Genomic DNA, 19,692 nt, shown 5'->3' on the forward strand with positions numbered 1-19,692 from the left:
AAGTCCTTGAAGTGCAGGTTGAATCGGGAGTTGAAATACTCAACTGCTGAGCTGACTCCAAAGTTGAGCTTTTAGCATCAGAAAAGTCCGATGTGAGTGGAGAATATAGTAATATATCTCAATTCTTTTGCAAGATTGATTTGATGGTAGCCTGCATTGAGGCTAAGTTTAGTGAAGTCTTTAGCACCATGCACTTTATGATATCATCGATTGTTGGAGTTAAGTGTCTTTCTCATTGTACAACTTGGTTTGGTGATCGCATATCAATGCAGATTCTAATCTGATTCTCACTTTTGGGTTTCTTAACAACTTGTCTGCGTAAGACCCAAGGGGTAGGCTCATCCTCAACTTTCTCAATAATGTCAAGATCAAGTAAGTGTTGAAGTTCCTTCTCTGTCTGTTTCCTGACATGAAATGGTATTCATCACCATTGATGTGCTACTGAGAGCACCTTAGGGTCTACATGCAGCTTGCATATAACACCTTTCAGTTTTTTGATACCAGTGAAGCAATCAGCATACAGTTTGAGAATGTTTTTATTATGCTTAGGAGTCACATATGTAACTGCAATCACGTGCAGATCTGTTGTTGTGTGGAAACTATTAAGTGTGTCATAATCTCCATTTGTTCTAGTGTCTTTGAATGAGATTGGCATTTCAAAAGTTCTGAGCAGTTTGCCACTGTTGTAAGGGAAAATTTTTGTATTCCCTGGTTTGCAGAGAATGGGGAAATCCTGACGTTTCTTGAATGTTTTGTCTCCCATGACATTGACGGACATCCCTGTGTCTATAAAAGCATCTACGTCCGAGCAGCCAATGGTCACTGTCACACGTGGCTGTTAGCTGTGTCTGGACAAAAGTATCTTCAGGGTCATCCACCTCTACTTTGCCTACATTCTTTCGCCTTTTTACTGTGGTATGCATACGTGGCACCCTTCTGTTGGTATTGGTCCTGGTCGTTGATTTTGCTGATGAGCAACAAACACGAGCAAAGTGATTGGGTTCTCCATAGGTTTAACACTGTTTACCAGTAGCAAGACACTCTGTCCAGTGTGGGTAAGCACCGCCACAATGGAAACATTCTTTGGACAAGTCGCAACTTTGTGATACAGTTGTTGTTGCTTTGCAGGTGGTTTCCTGGCACATGAGCGATGAACAGCATTCACAGGAGTTGAACTTGGAGTGTGGTAGAGACTGTTAGCAGCCTCAACTTCAGTTGCTCTGGACTCTGAGAATGATAGTGATCTTGCTAACTCCAACAGCTCTGACAGCTTTCTGTCTTTCATGAATGTTTTTCGACGTAGTTGACTAGAGAGACAGCCTTTGACTATTTGTGTTTTGATTTCCCTTTGGACATGATCAACATCACTGAAGTCACATTTGGTTGCTACTTGCCTCAATCGTGTGCAATATTGGTTAATTGTCTCACTTGCTTCTTGCTTAGTGCATTGGAAGACAATGGTTTCATATATGGTAGTTTTCTTAGGCATGAAGTAGGTTGTCAGCGCAGTATTTGCTAAGTCATTGTCATTTTGCTTGGGGGTAAATGTCTCAAAGATATCTTCTAATTTTTCACTTCCATAGTGGAGAAGTAAGGCCTTTTTCCTTTTGCCATCTGTGATTTCGAAACCTGTCAGCACACCTTCAAACCGTCGCAGCCACTTTTGCCAACATGGGAATACAGATATAATAAAAGCAAAATACTGCGGATGCTGGAAATCTGAAATAAAAACAAGAAATGCTGGAACCACTCAGCAGGTCTGGCAGCATCTGTGGAAAGAGAAGCAGAGTTAACGTTTCGGATCAGTGACCCTTCATCGGAATACACTGGGAATACAGATGATGGCTCTGAATGCACATCAAAAGGTGGTAGGTTGGGCAGAAACAAGGCCATATTGATCTGCAATGCAGTGATAGTGCATGATCAGGGATCCAGGATCATGTTCCTATTATACGTCAGTGCTCCTGGTGTGGGCTGCTCCTCTGCCCCTCTGCCAGCGAGGCCAGATCCTACTTCATCCATGCCAACAGAGGGTGTTACTGCTTCTGTGCAGGAGACCCTCAGCATGCCGGGGCTCTCCAGGCCTAAGCTATCCAGAGGATGACCACTAAGGTCATCCCTAGACAAGGGGCAGCAAGGTCAGCAGCCTGCCTCCACATCAGCTGACAGTGCAGGAAGAGCACCATATAGGAGTGCACCCAAAAGAATAAGAAAATCACCTAGATTCATAGGGTTATCATCGATGATTGTGTACTGCAGATGCAAAGGGTAGCATCTGCTGTAAAGTTGAATAAATCATTTCTCTAAAGCATCGACAACCTCCCTCCTTTTCCGTTAGGCCTGTGGCACTTGGTTCTAACACAGCCTCTGTGAAGAGGCTCAAGGCAAAACGTCGTGCTGCAAGGGGTCAACTCCAGAGCCTGGCCAGCTCAGTGCTGTGCAGGTGTTCAATGAACGAGTGTTTCAGGAAGGAAGGAAGGGAGGGAGGAAGTTAGGTTGGTAGGTGACCACAGGGCTGCATAAAGGTCTTTATTTGTGAAGGTACAACTGGCAGTACAGATCAAAGAAAATGCAAAGGTACAAGGGCATCACAAGCCTCCCTTGCACGTATCTCATGATGACTCTCCTGTTGTCCCTGGGGTCCTTCATCTGGCGTTGCTTGCCCATCCTCATCATCCAAGGAGGCAATACACTCCTCGCTATCCTTGTTGCTCATTGGCTCCCCCCTCTGCAGTGCCAGGCTGTGCAGTGCAAAGCAGACCACGATGATACTGGAGACTCTTGCCAGGGCATACTGAAGGGCTCCACCGGACCAATCTAGTCACCTGAATCTCATTTTCAGCATGCCAATGGCCTGCTCTATGGTAGCTCACGTTGTCCCGTGGCATGTGTTGTACTCTCTTCTCTGCATCTGTTAGTGTGTTCCTCATGGGTGTTGGTAGCCATGACCTCAGTGAATAGCCCTTGTTTCTAAGGATCCATCCCAGGGAGGGAGGCTAGAGAAGTACTGGCACCTGGGACTGCGTCAAAATATAGGCATCGTGGCAACTTACTGGGAAGCATGCACAGACCTGCAGGATCCCTTTACGATGATCACAAACCAGTTTTACGCTGAGGCAGTGGAAGCCCTACCAATTGATGAAGGCCGCTGGCTGGTGTTCAACAGCCTTGATGGCCACATGTGTGCATCTGGTGATACCCTGCACCTGGGGGAATCCAGTGATGGCCTCGAACCTGATGGCCCTCTCAGCCTGAGAGTTGGGATCCGTGCAGAAGCACACATAGTCGCGGGCCCTCCTGGAAAGGGCTTTGGTGCCCTCCTTGATGCACGATGGGCCACTGACTGTGAGATGCCACACATGTCCTCAGTGGATCCCTGGAATGATCCAGCGGCATGGAAGGTCAGTGCCACGGTGACTTTCAGCGCCACTGGCTTTGGATTTCCGCCAAGTCTCCTGGGGCACACCTCATCTTGCATCACAGTACGTACAGCGTTCCTGGAAAGGCAGAGTCTTTGTTGGCACTGCCTCTTGGACATCTGCAGTAGTTGAGCCTCGACCTGTAGACCCTCTCTGGAGGATACCACCTTCTGCGTAGGGGAACCATCTCTCTTTCTCCTTTATGCTCTTCCACACTGCAGTTCACTGCAATGCCACTGCAGGTGCCTAGCCCTCCCTCCTGCTCTGCTGCACCTCCTCTTCAACTGGGTCCCCAAAGGTTGGAATGAATGAGGCACATGATAGGTGTCCTTTCCCTAAATACAAGCCCTTCCCTGCCAGTGGCACCCCCTCCCTGTTTTGTACATCAGCTTTTAATATTGGAAAGCAGAGTGGTTGCTGTGTCTGGAGAATATGACAGGATATAGTCAGTATTGGTAAATGAACAGATCAGTGGTTACCTGTGAAGATAATTGCACATTTACAGCAGATGCATAGCATGGTACATGTCATTTATGGCATTTTATCGCTCCTGCATCTACCTGGGATACTAGATCAATATTCTACTGGAGCTGGGTGTACGTGCATTGTCATTTTTTAAGTGAGTTCTACTGCACTAATAATGTCAGTTTCTCCTTTGTAATGAGAAATGATTACTGCCACTCAGTACAAAAGATGTCTATTGAAAATGAAGCTTTCAGAAAGTTGCAGATGTTGACTCTGTTGAAGAGTGTCATCTAGTTTATATATAGCTTGTTTATTAATTTTTTCATGCAGTGTGTCACTTCATTGGTTGAGTCACGCTTGCGTTTAATGAACCTTACTGTTCTAACTCCAGGCAAAACACCCTGACTACAACCAATTGACATCTTCCAGGTGGGTGGACTGAACAGCCGACACCCCACCCCCAACTTTTAATCAGAACAGAAAGATGTAATGTGTTCAAGTGAGAAGAAATGTACAAAACTGTCTTTGGTACCATTGCCAATGTGAAAATTCACACTGCTCCGAGGGTTTTTCTTGTTTGCTCTCGCCAGTGTAAAACCGGTCATTAGGTCTGTCACCTTTACAATTCCATTTAGCTGAGGTACTTCAACCCAAACAAACTGGGCACATTAAATGGTTTTGAATGTAATGGGAACCTTTATGCAGAAAGAAATGGAATCGATTGTGACATTTCAGAATTCTAGGATAATATAGAATCACACGGTGCAAGAAGGAGGCTTTTCAGCCCATCTAGCCTATGTTGGCTCTTTGAAAAAGCTATCCAACTAGTCCCACTCTCCTGCTCTTTTACAATAGCCCTGTAAATTTTCCCCTTCAAGTATTTATCCAATATCCTTTTGAAAGTTACCATTGAATCTGCTTCCACCTTCCTCTCAGGAACCTCTGGTTCTTTTGTCAAATACTTTAAATTTGTATTCTCTGATTCTTCTGCCACTGGAAAGAGTTTCTCCTTGTTCACTCTATTCAAATACTTCATGATTTTGAACATTTCTATCAAATCTCCCCATAGCCTTCTCTGCTCTAAGAACAATCCCAGCTTCTCTAATCACTCCATGTAAGTGAGACCTTTCATCCTTGTACTATTCTAATAAATCTCTTCCGCACCCTTTCTAAGGCCTTGATATTATTCCTAAAGAGTGGTGCTCAGAACTGGCCATAATACTCCGGCTGAGACATAACCAGTGTTTTATAAAGGTTTAGAATAACTTCCTTGTTTTTGTACTCTACGTCTTTATTTGTAAAGCCAAAGTTCCTATCTGCCGTCAAAGACTTGTATACATACACCCACAGGTGTCTCTCCTGCATCCCCTTTAAGGTCGTACCACTTTGTTTATGTTGCCTCGCCTCATTTTTCCGAACAAAATGTATCACTTCACACTACTCTGAATTTAATTTTCATTTCCACATGCCTGCACATTTCACCAGTTTGTCTACGTCCTCCTGAAGTCTGTTACTATTCTCCTTACTGTTTACTACATTTCCAAGTTTCATCTCATCTGCAAACTTTGAAATGATGCCCTATATCCTGTTATGGCCGAGGCGGGAGGAGTGCACTGTCTTTTCCAGTTCCAATTCTCCACAGATCACAACATATATTTAAATGTTTACCCAGTTACTGATATGGTCAATCATATACTCTACTGTTTATCCCCGAATAAAATACACCAACCAGGTTTCTTTAATAAACAACAAAATTACCACTTTATTATAAAACAAGACTTATCCAGTAATGAAGCAAAGCATTAACACACAGATTGAAATATGAACGTTCCCTTTTTACTTTAGTCCCTCACAAACACACACATGCACACACACACACTGGTTAACCAAAAATAGAGGTTTTCTCTGCAGAGCTCCTTTGCAAAAAAAATATACTTTGGCCAATACTTGTTAATTATTGAAGAAAAAGGAGGAGATATGTTGTGTCCCAAAATGGCATACTATCTGTCTTCCAAGTACACATAGACGGGTCACTGGGATCTTTTCTGGAGCTGTTCTTTTTCAACAGCATTGAGAATTAATCTAGCAAGCTTTCCAGGAGAAATGTGGCATTTCACAGAGACAAGAGGAAGGAGGCAAGCACACAGTCCATACCCCAACTGAACCAAAACAATGGCCGTAATTCTTCTTTGGGCGAAGGGCCCCCGCCAACCGGCTGAAAAGTCAGTTGGGAGCCCGCCTCTGGGCCTGGGGATCCAGACCAGATTTTACACTCCCCAAGCCCTTAATTGGTCTTGGGCAGGACTTCAACCTCATTGAGGCAGGAAGCGGTGGCACTGCTGGGACTACACCCAGTTTCAAGAGGAAGATGAAGGATGGCCCCAGAAAAAAATTTACCGGGGGTAATCAGTCAGGCTCTGGTGAGGCAAGGATGGTTGCTGAGAGGGGCAGGGGGCATGTTGAGCATTGGGGGTAGTTGGGGCTCCGGGGGTGGCCCTCCGTGGGGCACAGGGTGCCCGAGCAGGAGGCCCCACCCAGTCAGCAAGAAAGCCATCTAGTCTCATCAGGTGGACTTTCTGATTTCAGCAATCTGCCAGCCAAGGATAAAGTACTCTTGGTGACGGAGGGAGGCCCTTAAGTGCCAGTTAATTCATCACTTAAGGGCCTTGAGTGGCCTGGAGCAGGCAGGCCGTTTTTCACCGCCGCTGCCTGGCATAAATTTGCAGCAGAGGCGGGACCGGGTTGGGAAGGGCCCCCCCCCCCCTACTCTATTGGGGGGCATAAAATTCCAGCCAATATCTCAGAAGCGAAACCCAACAGCAAATTAGAACCTCCTGACCCTCATAAAGCATAACATGTCACTTCTCTGTAAACATCTCCCCGCAACCAAGGTTTCTGTTGTTTATTGAGCTCAAGGCATATGACTTCCAGTAAAGGTTGTTTTCAAACAAGACCTCAAGTGTCCTTCTGGCGACCTCTTTTAAAAAACAAAGTCCATTATCAATGGAATGACTTCAGTTCCCCAATGAATTTATCTCCATAATTCTAACACACAAATTCTCAAAATAATATGAAAAAAAATAGAAGCACCTTCATAACAATACTCTAGTCCAGTTCATTTATATCAAAAAAGTTGTGGCCCTAATATCGGCCCCTGGAAGATATTATTGAGCACTTCTCTCCAGTCTGAAAACAACCATTCACCACTGTCCACTTTCTGGCCCTTAGCCAGTTTCATATTCATGCTATAGGTCAGTGTATAAGTTTGATAACAATTATGGGGACATTTTAATTTAGGTTCGGGCAGTGGTGTACAACAGGCGATTTCAAACTGACTTCCATGCACCTCACCTAATTTCTCTCTCCATTGACTTCAATGGCATGGAAAATCAAGCACAGTATAGAATGGGCAGGTACTCTGACATCGACCCTTTTACACCACTATCCAGAGTTAAAATGATACCTGACTTATGGTTGTTTGTGCCTTCTAGCATCCCCTTTCTTAGGTCAGAAATAAGGGCCAGACTTATACCTTGGAAATATTTTTGCAATTTCATTTTTATGGGTCTATAACAGAGTGAGCTGTTACTGATTAAAAGGGTGGGTGGGCAGGCAAGCTGCTCCCAGATTCTTGTGGGAAAGCACAGCACCTCCCAGTGCAACCTGGTTGAGATCGGCGTCTTGCAAGAGGTGCAAACACACAGGTTCTGTGAGCCCATGGTATGGAACTGGGGCTCCAAAGTGCAGTGGCCCTGCATTATGACATCTGACTGGATAATCCAACAACCACAAGTGTAGGTGGTCACAATGCCATTAGACGGTTACTTTCCGGTACAGTACCATTCATCCAAAATAGCATAGTGAAGTCAGCAAATTGTTGCAATTATATACTTCAGAGAGTAAGAACCACTGTTAGAATCCCTCAATGTGTGCACACTGATGCATTTTGTGACAATTCATAGGTTTGTATATAGTTCGTAACTCATTTTATGTAGCACTATACAGTTTTATTGTTTTATATTGTTTGTGGAAAGTGACTAAATTATCCATTATTAAATTTACATAAGACACCTGTCCATAGAAGGAATTCACCACCTGGTATCTTCACAGGTAACCAGAGACTCTTATTTACAATTGGATGAAACCTGTCAGGACAAGCTTGACCAATCAGGAGCACTGTTTTAAGTTCAAGGCAGGTCACCATTGCATGCTTCAGAATGATAATCTCAGCAAAAGAAACACATGTTATCATTGGCTGCACATTCAGTTTCCTAGCAACCTGAAAACACACTTTATTTTTAACCCAGGTTGGCGTTGTCGAGGCTGTTTGAAATTGTTTCCAGTGCTAAGTTTGCAATTTAACATTTTGCAGTTTGATAGCTTATGAAAAATACACATTCAGGTAAGTGTTATACAACCACGGTTATGCAGTACTATGTTGTTAGCTGACACTCTGCCTGTACAACATAGAACTGTGAGGCACCCTTGTTCGTGTAGCCCAACTATTCGTATATAGTGAGGAGGAAAGCCTTAGATTACAGGACGATATAGATGGGCTGGTAAGATGGGCAGAGCAGTGGCAAATGGAATTTAATCCTGACAAGTGTGAGGTGATGCATTTTGGGAGGACTAACAAGGCAAGGGAATATACAATGGATGGTAGGACCCTAGGAAGTACAGGGGGTCAGAGGGACCTTGGTGTACTTGTCCATAGATCACTGAAGGCAGCAGCACAGGGAGATAAGGTGATTAGGAAGGCATATGGGATACTTCCCTTTATTAGCCGACGCATAGAATATAAGAGCAACGAGGTTATGATGGAGCTGTATAAAACACTAGTTAGGCCAGAGCTGCAGTACTGTGTACAGTTCTGGGCACCACACTATAGGAAGGATGTGATTGCACTGGAGAGGGTGCAGAGGAGATTCACCAGGATGTTGCCTGGGCTGGAGCATTTCAGCTATGAAGAGTGACTGGATAGGCTAGGGTTGTTTTCCTGAGAGCAGAGAAGGCTGAGGGGAAACCTGATTGAGGTGTACATAATTATGAGGGGCATAAATAGGGTAGATAGGAAGAAACTTTTTCCCTTAGCGGAGGTGTCAAAAATCAGGGGGCAAAGATTTAGGGTAAGGGGCAGGCGGTTTAGAGGGGATTTGAGGGAAAATGTTTTTACCCAGAGGGTGGTTGGAATCTGGAACACACTGCCTGAAGGGGTGGTAGAGGCAGGAACCCTCACAACATTTAAGAAGTATTTAGATGAGCACTTGAAACAACATAGCATACAAGGCTGCAGGCCAGGTGCTGTAAAATGGAATTAGAATAGATTCGTGCTTGATGGCTGGCACAGACATGATGGGCCGAAGGGTCTGTTTAACTCTTTGACTCTATGATGCAAGGTCACACAGACCTGAAACATTAACTCTGTTTCTCTCACCACAGATGCTGCCCGACCTGATGAGTATTTCCAGAATTTTCTGTTTTTATTTCAGATATCTAGCGACCACAGTATTTCACCTCCTTAAGCATTCCTCCTCTGCTGGCTCTGGGTTTTGTTATTCCAGTAACAGGGGGAGCTTACTCAGGATTGCAGAAATTTTGTTTATGCAGTTCACATCTTATTGACAGGACAGCGGGATTGGGAGGAAGTATGTAAATGAAAGAGCTTTTGTGGGGAGTAGCTGGCCATTAAGGTGGCAGATGGCAGTGAATATGGGAGAATAGATGCCAATGAAAGTGATTTGCAATTAAAAATATGTGGTGGGCAATGAAAGCAGCTTGAAGGGAAGACCTAGAGGAGCAAGTGGTGGTGGGTGGCATTGAACGTGAGAGTGCGAGTGTTGTGGTGTTATGATTATTGCTGGATAAGTGAAGAAATTCCAATTATCAGTTTAAGTGTCCTTTAGGGAAGGAACTCTGCGATCCTCACTTGGTCTGGCCTGTACATGACTCCAGACCCATGGCAATGTAGTTGATTCTTAACTGCCCTCTGAAATGGCTAAGCAAGCCACTCAGTTGTATTCAAAACAGTGGCTCACCACTACCTTCTAAAGGGCAATTAAGCAATAAATGCTGGCCTTGTGGGGGATGCCTACATCTCGTGAATGAATGAAAATAACCCTTTTGTTTCAGATTAATAAACAATTAATTATGAAGAATAAAGGTGCTTCAAATTTTTGGCGGGGGGTGCATGGAGGGTCATATTGCACCACAGAGATGTACCAACAATGTTGTGCTTTCAATATTTGGAATTCCCTACTTTAGATTTCAAGGTTGTGTTCTTGTAGCCACAGGTGATAGGAAGTTGGGTGTATCAACAACAACTTACATTTATATTGCAACTTTAATGTTGCACTTTAATAATTTTAACTTTAATAATTAAGCAAAAACTCCCAAAAATCATCAGTAATAAAGCCGACCAGCTATTAATTTTCTTATGTCAGGGTTGAAGTCCTATTCCTTCCCTCCATCATAATATCAGAAGTGGGGATGTTCGCTGATGATTGCACGATGTTCAGCACCATTCGCAACTCCTCAGATACTGAAGCAGCCCATGTCCGTCTGCAGCAAGACCTGGACAATATCCAGGCTTGGACTGATAAGTGACAAGTAACTTTCACGCCACACAAGTGCCAGACAATGACGATCTCCAACAAGGGAGAATCTAACCATCTCCCCTTGATGTTTAATGGCAATACCATTGTTGAATCCGCCACGATCAACATCCTGGGGGTCACCATTGACCAGAAACTGAACTGGAGTAGCCATATAAATACCGTGGCTACAAGAGCAGGTCAGAGGTTGGGAATTCTGTGGCGAGTAACTCACCTCCTGACTCCCCAAAGCCTGTCCACCATCTACAAGGCACAAGTCAGGAGTATGATGGAATACTCTCCGCTTGCCTGGATGGGTGCAGCATCAACAACACTCAAGAAGCTCGACACCATCCAGGACAAAGCAGGCCGCTTGATTGGCACTCCATCCACCACCATCAACATTCGCTCCCTCCATCACCGATGCAAAGTGGCAGAAGTGTGTACCGTCTACAAGAGGCACTGCAACAACACCCCAAGACTCCTTCAACAACACCTTCGATACCTATGACTTCTACCACCTAGAAAGACAAGGGCAGCAGACACATGGTGACACAACCACCTGCAAGTTCCCCTCCAAGTCTCACACCATCCTGACTTGGAACGATATCTTCACTGTCACTGGGTCAAAATGCTGGAACTGTCTTCCAAACAGCACTGTGGGTGTATCTACACCAGATGAACTGCAGCAGTTCAAGAAGGCAGCTCACCACCAACCTCTCAAGGGGAATAAGGGATGGGCAACAAATGCTGGCATTGCCAGTGATGCCCACATCCCATGAAATGAATAAAAAAAATTGCAGAACTTTGACCAGTTTTCCCCATTGCCATGTCTGCAGCGTTTTCACCGACCCAGAAACCAGCTCGTCAATTTCAGCTCACTGCGAATCACACAGAATTCCTCAGAGGGAAATCAATCTTTAATAACATTTCCATCAATTCACAACCCAACGTGCGATGAAGCTGGCACTTTTCACCGAAAGTCAACTCCAATATCTGAGGTAGACTGAGTCAGTGACAGCATCTGAAATTAACTCGATTGCAGTACGGAAACAAGTTGTCACATTGTAACCTAAAGATAATGTAACCGGTTAGATAGCAAATTTATGCGATCAGATGGAATAGCATCCATTCGTTAAAAATCGCTCAATCAGTCGTTTTCCTGGACTAAAAAAAGCTGCGGACACACTCGCAAATGGCCCACCCCTTGAAGCAATGGCTCCTTTAATATCAATTCGCTCGGATTATGACGTGCCAACGTCGGAACAAATTGAAACATTCAATTCAGGCAGCCATTGGCTCCGGCCGAGGTTTGAGTAAAACCGGTTCCTATTGGTTCTCTTCACTTTTCCGCGTTTCTGTCAAAAACAAGCCGCAATTCAGACATTAAATAATCAAAGGCTTCAATGTTGGGACTGCTTCGATCAATTCCTTCAGATTGTGAGTTACCATTTCCATCCGACGGCTCAGTGTGTCAGTTACAGTAACATTTCCATCCTATGGCTCAGTGTGTGACTTACAGTAACATTTCCATCCTATAGCTCAGTGTGTCAGTTACAGTCACATTTCCATCCGATTGCTCAATGTGTCAGTTACAGTCACATTTTTATCCTATTGCTCAGTGTGAGAGTTACAGTAACATTTCCATCCTATGGCTCAGTGTGTGATTACAGTAATATTTCCATCCTATGGCTCAGTGTGTCAGTTACAGTAACATTTCCATCCTATTGCTCAATGTGTGAGTTACAGTAATGTTTCCATTCTTTTGCTCAGTGTGTGAGTTAGTAACATTTCTATCCTATTGCTCAGTGTGTGAGTTACAGTAACATTTCCATCCTTTTGCTCAGTGTGTGAGTTACAGTAACATTTCTATCCTATTGCTCAGTGTGTGAGTTACAGCAACATTTCTATCCTATTGCTCAGTGTGTGAGTTACACTAACTTTTCCATCCTGTTGCTCAGTGTGTGAGTTACAGTAACATTTCTATCCTCTTGCTCAATGTTTGGGTGACAGTAACATTTCTATCTTATTGCTCAGTGTGTGAGTTACAGTAACATTTCTATACTATGGCTCAGAGTGTGAGTTACAGTAACATTTCTATCCTCTTGCTCAATGTTTGGGTCACAGGAATATTTCTATCCTTTTCCTCAGTGTGTGAGTTACAGTAACATTTCTATCCTATTGCTCAGTGTGAGAGTTACAGTAACATTTCCATCCTATTGCTCAGTGTGTGAGTTACAGTAACATTTCTATCCTCCTGCTCAGTGTGAGTTACAGTAACATTTCTATCCTATTGCTCAGTCTGTGAGTTACAGTAACTTTTCTGTCTTATTGCTCAGTGTGTGAGTTACAGTAACATTTCTATCCTATTGCTCAGTATATGAGTTACAGTAACATTTCTATCCTATTGCTCAGTGTGTGAGTAACAGTAACTTTTCTGTCCTATTGCTCAGTGTGTGTTACAGTAACTTTTCTGTCCTATTGCTCAGTGTGTGAGTTACAGTAACATTTCTATGTCATTGCTCTCGGTGTGAGTTACAGTAACATTTCTATCCTCTTGCTCAATGTTTGGGTTACAGGAACATTTCTATCCTTTTCCTCAGTGTGTGAGTTACAGTAACATTACATTCCTTTTCCTCAGTGTGTGAGTTACAGTAACATTCCTATCCTCTTGCTCAATGTTTAGGTTACAGGAACATTTCTATCCTTTTCCTCAGTGTGTGAGTTACAGTAACATTACTATCCTTCTGCTCAGTGTGACAGTTACAGTAACATTTCTATCCTACTGCTCAATGTGTGAATTACAGTAACATTACCATCCTATTGCTCAGTGTGAGAGTTACTGTAACATGTCCATCCTATTGCTCAGTGTGTGAGTTACAGTAACATTTCTATCCTATTGCTCAATTTTTGGGTGACAGGAACATTTCTATCCTTTTCCTCAGTGTGTGAGTTACAGTATCATTTCTATCCTCTTGCTCAATTTTTGGGTTACAGGAACATTTCTATCCTTTTCCTCAGTGTGTGAGTTACAGTAACATTTCTATCCTCTTGCTCAGTGTGTGAGTTACAGTAACATTTCTATCCTTTTGCTCAGTGTGTGAGTCAGTTACATTTCTATCCTATTGCTCAGTGTGTGAGTTACAGTAACATTTCTATCCTATTGCTCAGTGTGACAGTTGCAGTAATATTTCCATCCTTTTGCTCAGTGTGTGAGTCAGTTACATTTCTAACCTATTGCTCAGTGTGAGAGTTACAGTAACATTTCCATCCGAAAGCTCAGTGTGTCAGTTACAGTCACATTTCTATCCTATTGCACAGTGTGTGAGGTACAGTAACATTTCCATCCGAAAGCTCAGTGTGTCAGTTACAGTCACATTTTTATCCTATTGCTCAGTGTGAGAGTTACATTAACATTTCCATCCTATTGCACAGTGTGTGAGTTACTGTAACATTTCCATCCTATTGCTCAATGTGTCAGTAACAGTAACATTTCCATCCTATTGCTCAATGTGTCAGTTACAGTCACATTTTTATCCTATTGCTCAGTGTGAGAGTTACAGTAACATTTCCATCCTAAAGCTCAATGTGTCAGTTACAGTTACATTTCCATCCGATTGCTCAATGTGTCAGTTACAGTTACATTTTTATCCTATTGCTCAGTGTGTCAGTTACAGTAACATTTCTATCCTATTGCACAGTGTGTGAGTTACAGTAACATTTCCATCCTATTGCTCAATGTGTCAGTTACAGTCACATTTTTATCCTGTTGCTCAGTGTGAGAGTTACAGTAACATTTCCATCCTATTGCTCAGTGTGAGAGTTACAGTAACATTTCCATCCTATTGCTCAGTCTGTCAGTTACAGTAACATTTCTATCCTATTGCACAGTGTGTGAGTTACAGTAACATTTCTATCCTATTGCTCAATGTGTCAGTTACAGTCACATTTTTATCCTGTTGCTCAGTGTGAGAGTTACAGTAACATTTCTATCCTATTGCTCAGTGTGAGAGTTACAGTAACATTTCCATCCTTTTGCTCAGTGTGAGAGTTAGTAACATTTCCATCCTTTTGCTCAGTGTGTGAGTTACAGTAACATTTCTATCCTCTTGCTCAATGTGTGAGTTACAGTAACAATACCATCCTATTGCTCAGTGTGTGAGTTACAGTAACATTTCTATCCTACTGCTCAGTGTGTGAATGACAGTAACATATCCATCCTATTGCTCAGTGTGTGAGTGACAGTAACATTTCTATCCTACTGCCCAGTGTGTGAATGACAGTAACATTTCCTTCCGATTGCTCAGTGTGTGAGTTACAGTAACATTTCTATACTATGGCTCAGAGTGTGAGTTACAGTAACATTTCTATCCTCTTGCTCAATGTTTGGGTCACAGGAATATTTCTATCCTTTTCCTCAGTGTGTGAGTTACAGTAACATTTCTATCCTATTGCTCAGTGTGAGAGTTACAGTAACATTTCTATCCTCCTGCTCAGTGTGAGTTACAGTAACTTTTCTGTCCTCTTGCTCAGTGTGTGAGTTACAGTAACTTTTCTGTCTTATTGCTCAGTGTGTGAGTTACAGTAACTTTTCTGTCTTATTGCTCAGTCTGTGAGTTACAGTAACATTTCTATCCTATTGCTCAGTATATGAGTTACAGTAACATTTCTATCCTATTGCTCAGTGTGTGAGTTACAGTAACTTTTCTGTCCTATTGCTCAGTGTGTGTTACAGTAACTTTTCTGTCCTATTGCTCAGTGTGTGAGTTACAGTAACATTTCTGTCTCATTGCTCTCGGTGTGAGTTACAGTAACATTTCTATCCTCTTGCTCAATGTTTGGGTTACAGGAACATTTCTATCCTTTTCCTCAGTGTGTGAGTTTCAGTAACATTACATTCCTTTTCCTCAGTGTGTGAGTTACAGTAACATTTCTATCCTCTTGCTCAATGTTTAGGTTACAGGAACATTTCTATCCTTTTCCTCAGTGTGTGAGTTACAGTAACATTACTATACTTCTGCTCAGTGTGACAGTTACAGTAACATTTCTATCCTACTGCTCAATGTGTGAATTACAGTAACATTACCATCCTATTGCTCAGTGTGAGAGTTACTGTAACATGTCCATCCTATTGCTCAGTGTGTGAGTTACAGTAACATTTCTATCCTATTGCTCAATTTTTGGGTGACAGGAACATTTCTATCCTTTTCCTCAGTGTGTGAGTTACAGTATCATTTCTATCCTCTTGCTCAATTTTTGGGTTACAGGAACATTTCTATCCTTTTCCTCAGTGTGTGAGTTACAGTAACATTTCTATCCTCTTGCTCAGTGTGTGAGTTACAGTAACATTTCTATCCTTTTGCTCAGTGTGTGAGTCAGTTACATTTCTATCCTATTGCTCAGTGTGTGAGTTACAGTAACATTTCTATCCTATTGCTCAGTGTGACAGTTGCAGTAATATTTCCATCCTTTTGCTCAGTGTGTGAGTCAGTTACATTTCTAACCTATTGCTCAGTGTGAGAGTTACAGTAACATTTCCATCCGAAAGCTCAGTGTGTCAGTTACAGTCACATTTCTATCCTATTGCACAGTGTGTGAGTTACAGTAACATTTCCATCCTATTGCTCAATGTGTCAGTTACAGTCACATTTTTATCCTATTGCTCAGTGTGACAGTTACAGTAACATTTCCATCCTAAAGCTCAATGTGTCAGTTACAGTTACATTTCCATCCGATTGCTCAATGTGTCAGTTACAGTTACATTTTTATCCTATTGCTCAGTGTGTCAGTTACAGTAACATTTCTATCCTATTGCACAGTGTGTGAGTTACAGTAACATTTCCATCCTATTGCTCAATGTGTCAGTTACAGTCACATTTTTATCCTGTTGCTCAGTGTGAGAGTTACAGTAACATTTCCATCCTATTGCTCAGTGTGAGAGTTACAGTAACATTTCCATCCTATTGCTCAATCTGTCAGTTACAGTAACATTTCTATCCTATTGCACAGTGTGTGAGTTACAGTAACATTTCCATCCTATTGCTCAATGTGTCAGTTGCAGTCACATTTTTATCCTGTTGCTCAGTGTGAGAGTTACAGTAACATTTCTATCCTATTGCTCAGTGTGAGAGTTACAGTAACATTTCCATCCTTTTGCTCAGTGTGAGAATTAGTTACATTTCTATCCTGTTACTCAGTGTGAGAGTTAGTAACATTTCCATCCTTTTGCTCAGTGTGTGAGTTACAGTAACATTTCTATCCTCTTGCTCAATGTGTGAGTTACAGTAACAATTCCATCCTATTGCTCAGTGTGTGAGTTACAGTAACATTTCTATCCTACTGCTCAGTGTGTGAATGACAGTAACATATCCATCCTATTGCTCAGTGTGTGAGTGACAGTAACATTTCTATCCTACTGCCCAGTGTGTGAATGACAGTAACATTTCCTTCCGATTGCTCAGTGTGTGAGTTACAGTAACATTTCTATCCTATTGCTCTGTGTGTGAGTTACAGTAACATTTCTATCCTACTGCTCAGTGTGTGAGTTGCAGTAACATTTCTGTCCTTTTCCTCAGTGTGTGAGTTACAGTATCATTTCTATCCTCTTGCTCAATTTTTGGGTTACAGGAACCTTTCTATCCATTTCCTCAGTGTGTGAGTTACAGTGTCATTTCTATCCTCTTGCTCAATGTTTGGGTTACAGTAACATTTCTATCCTACTGCTCAATGTGTGAACCACAGTAACATTACCATCCTATTGCTCAGTGTGAGAGTTACAGTAACATTTCCAATCTTTTGCTCAGTGTGTCAGTTAGAAACATTTCTATCCTTTTGCTCAGTGTGAGAGTTACAGTAACATTTCTATCCTACTGCTCAATGTGTGAATTTCAGTAACATTACCATCCTATTGCTCAGTGTGATTTACAGTAACCTTTCTATCCTATTGCTCAGTGTGTGAGTTACAGTAACATTTCTATCCTCTTGCTCAATGTTTGGGTTACATTAACATTTCTATCCTATTGCTCAGTGTGTGAGTTAGTTACATTTCTATCCTATTGCTCAGTGTGAGAGTTCCAGTAACATTTCCATCCTTTTGCTCAGTGTGTGAGTTAGTAACATTTCAATCCTATTGCTCAGTGTGTGACATAGTAACATTTCGATCCTATTGCTCAGTGTGAGTTAGTAACATTTCTATCCTATTGCTCAGTGTGTGACTTAGCAACATTTCTATCCTATTGCTCAGTCTGTGTGTTAGTAACATTTCTATCCTATTGCTCAGTGTGTGACTTAGTAACATTTCTATCCTATTACTCAGTGTGTGACTTAGTAACATTTCTATCCTATTGCTCAGTGTGTGAGTTGATAACATTTCTATCCTATTGCTCAGTATGTGAGTTAGTAACATTTCTATCCTATTGCTCAGTGTGTGACTTAGTAACATTTCTATCCTATTGCTCAGTGTGTGAGTTAGTAACATTTCTGTCCTATTGCTCAATGTTTGGGTGACAGTAACATTTCTATCTTATTGCTCAGTGTGTGAGTTACAGTAACATTTCTATACTATGGCTCAGAGTGTGAGTTACAGTAACATTTCTATCCTCTTGCTCAATGTTTGGGTCACAGGAATATTTCTATCCTTTTCCTCAGTGTGTGAGTTACAGTAACATTTCTATCCTATTGCTCAGTGTGAGAGTTACAGTAACATTTCCATCCTATTGCTCAGTGTGTGAGTTACAGTAACATTTCTATCCTCCTGCTCAGTGTGAGTTACAGTAACATTTCTATCCTATTGCTCAGTCTGTGAGTTACAGTAACTTTTCTGTCTTATTGCTCAGTGTGTGAGTTACAGTAACATTTCTATCCTATTGCTCAGTATATGAGTTACAGTAACATTTCTATCCTATTGCTCAGTGTGTGAGTTACAGTAACTTTTCTGTCCTATTGCTCAGTGTGTGTTACAGTAACTTTTCTGTCCTATTGCTCAGTGTGTGAGTTACAGTAACATTTCTATCTCATTGCTCTCGGTGTGAGTTACAGTAACATTTCTATCCTCTTGCTCAATGTTTGGGTTACAGGAACATTTCTATCCTTTTCCTCAGTGTGTGAGTTACAGTAACATTACATTCCTTTTCCTCAGTGTGTGAGTTACAGTAACATTTCTATCCTCTTGCTCAATGTTTAGGTTACAGGAACATTTCTATCCTTTTCCTCAGTGTGTGAGTTACAGTAACATTACTATACTTCTGCTCAGTGTGACAGTTACAGTAACATTTCTATCCTACTGCTCAATGTGTGAATTACAGTAACATTACCATCCTATTGCTCAGTGTGAGAGTTACTGTAACATGTCCATCCTATTGCTCAGTGTGTGAGTTACAGTAACATTTCTATCCTATTGCTCAATTTTTGGGTGACAGGAACATTTCTATCCTTTTCCTCAGTGTGTGAGTTACAGTATCATTTCTATCCTCTTGCTCAATTTTTGGGTTACAGGAACATTTCTATCCTTTTCCTCAGTGTGTGAGTTACAGTAACATTTCTATCCTCTTGCTCAGTGTGTGAGTTACAGTAACATTTCTATCCTTTTGCTCAGTGTGTGAGTCAGTTACATTTCTATCCTATTGCTCAGTGTGTGAGTTACAGTAACATTTCTATCCTATTGCTCAGTGTGACAGTTGCAGTAATATTTCCATCCTTTTGCTCAGTGTGTGAGTCAGTTACATTTCTAACCTATTGCTCAGTGTGAGAGTTACAGTAACATTTCCATCCGAAAGCTCAGTGTGTCAGTTACAGTCACATTTCTATCCTATTGCACAGTGTGTGAGTTACAGTAACATTTCCATCCGAAAGCTCAGTGTGTCAGTTACAGTCACATTTTTATCCTATTGCTCAGTGTGAGAGTTACAGTAACATTTCCATCCTATTGCACAGTGTGTGAGTTACTGTAACATTTCCATCCTATTGCTCAATGTGTCAGTAACAGTAACATTTCCATCCTATTGCTCAATGTGTCAGTTACAGTCACATTTTTATCCTATTGCTCAGTGTGAGAGTTACAGTAACATTTCCATCCTAAAGCTCAATGTGTCAGTTACAGTTACATTTCCATCCGATTGCTCAATGTGTCAGTTACAGTTACATTTTTATCCTATTGCTCAGTGTGTCAGTTACAGTAACATTTCTATCCTATTGCACAGTGTGTGAGTTACAGTAACATT

General features: G+C 41.9%; 1 protein-coding gene across 1 annotated transcript in view; it reads left to right on the plus strand.

Moving 5' to 3' along the window:
- The first annotated feature begins 11,835 nt into the window (after nt 1-11,835).
- Nucleotides 11,836-19,692, plus strand: part of radx (RPA1 related single stranded DNA binding protein) — a 100,279-nt gene continuing 92,422 nt past the window's right edge. The window contains exon 1 of the mRNA XM_068047142.1: nt 11,836-11,914. The gene's annotated coding sequence lies outside the window, so the exon portion shown is untranslated. The remainder of the gene's footprint in view (nt 11,915-19,692) is intronic.

Source organism: Heterodontus francisci, chromosome 15 (genome assembly GCF_036365525.1).
Source record: "Heterodontus francisci isolate sHetFra1 chromosome 15, sHetFra1.hap1, whole genome shotgun sequence".
Classification (NCBI taxonomy): Eukaryota; Metazoa; Chordata; class Chondrichthyes; order Heterodontiformes; family Heterodontidae; genus Heterodontus; species Heterodontus francisci.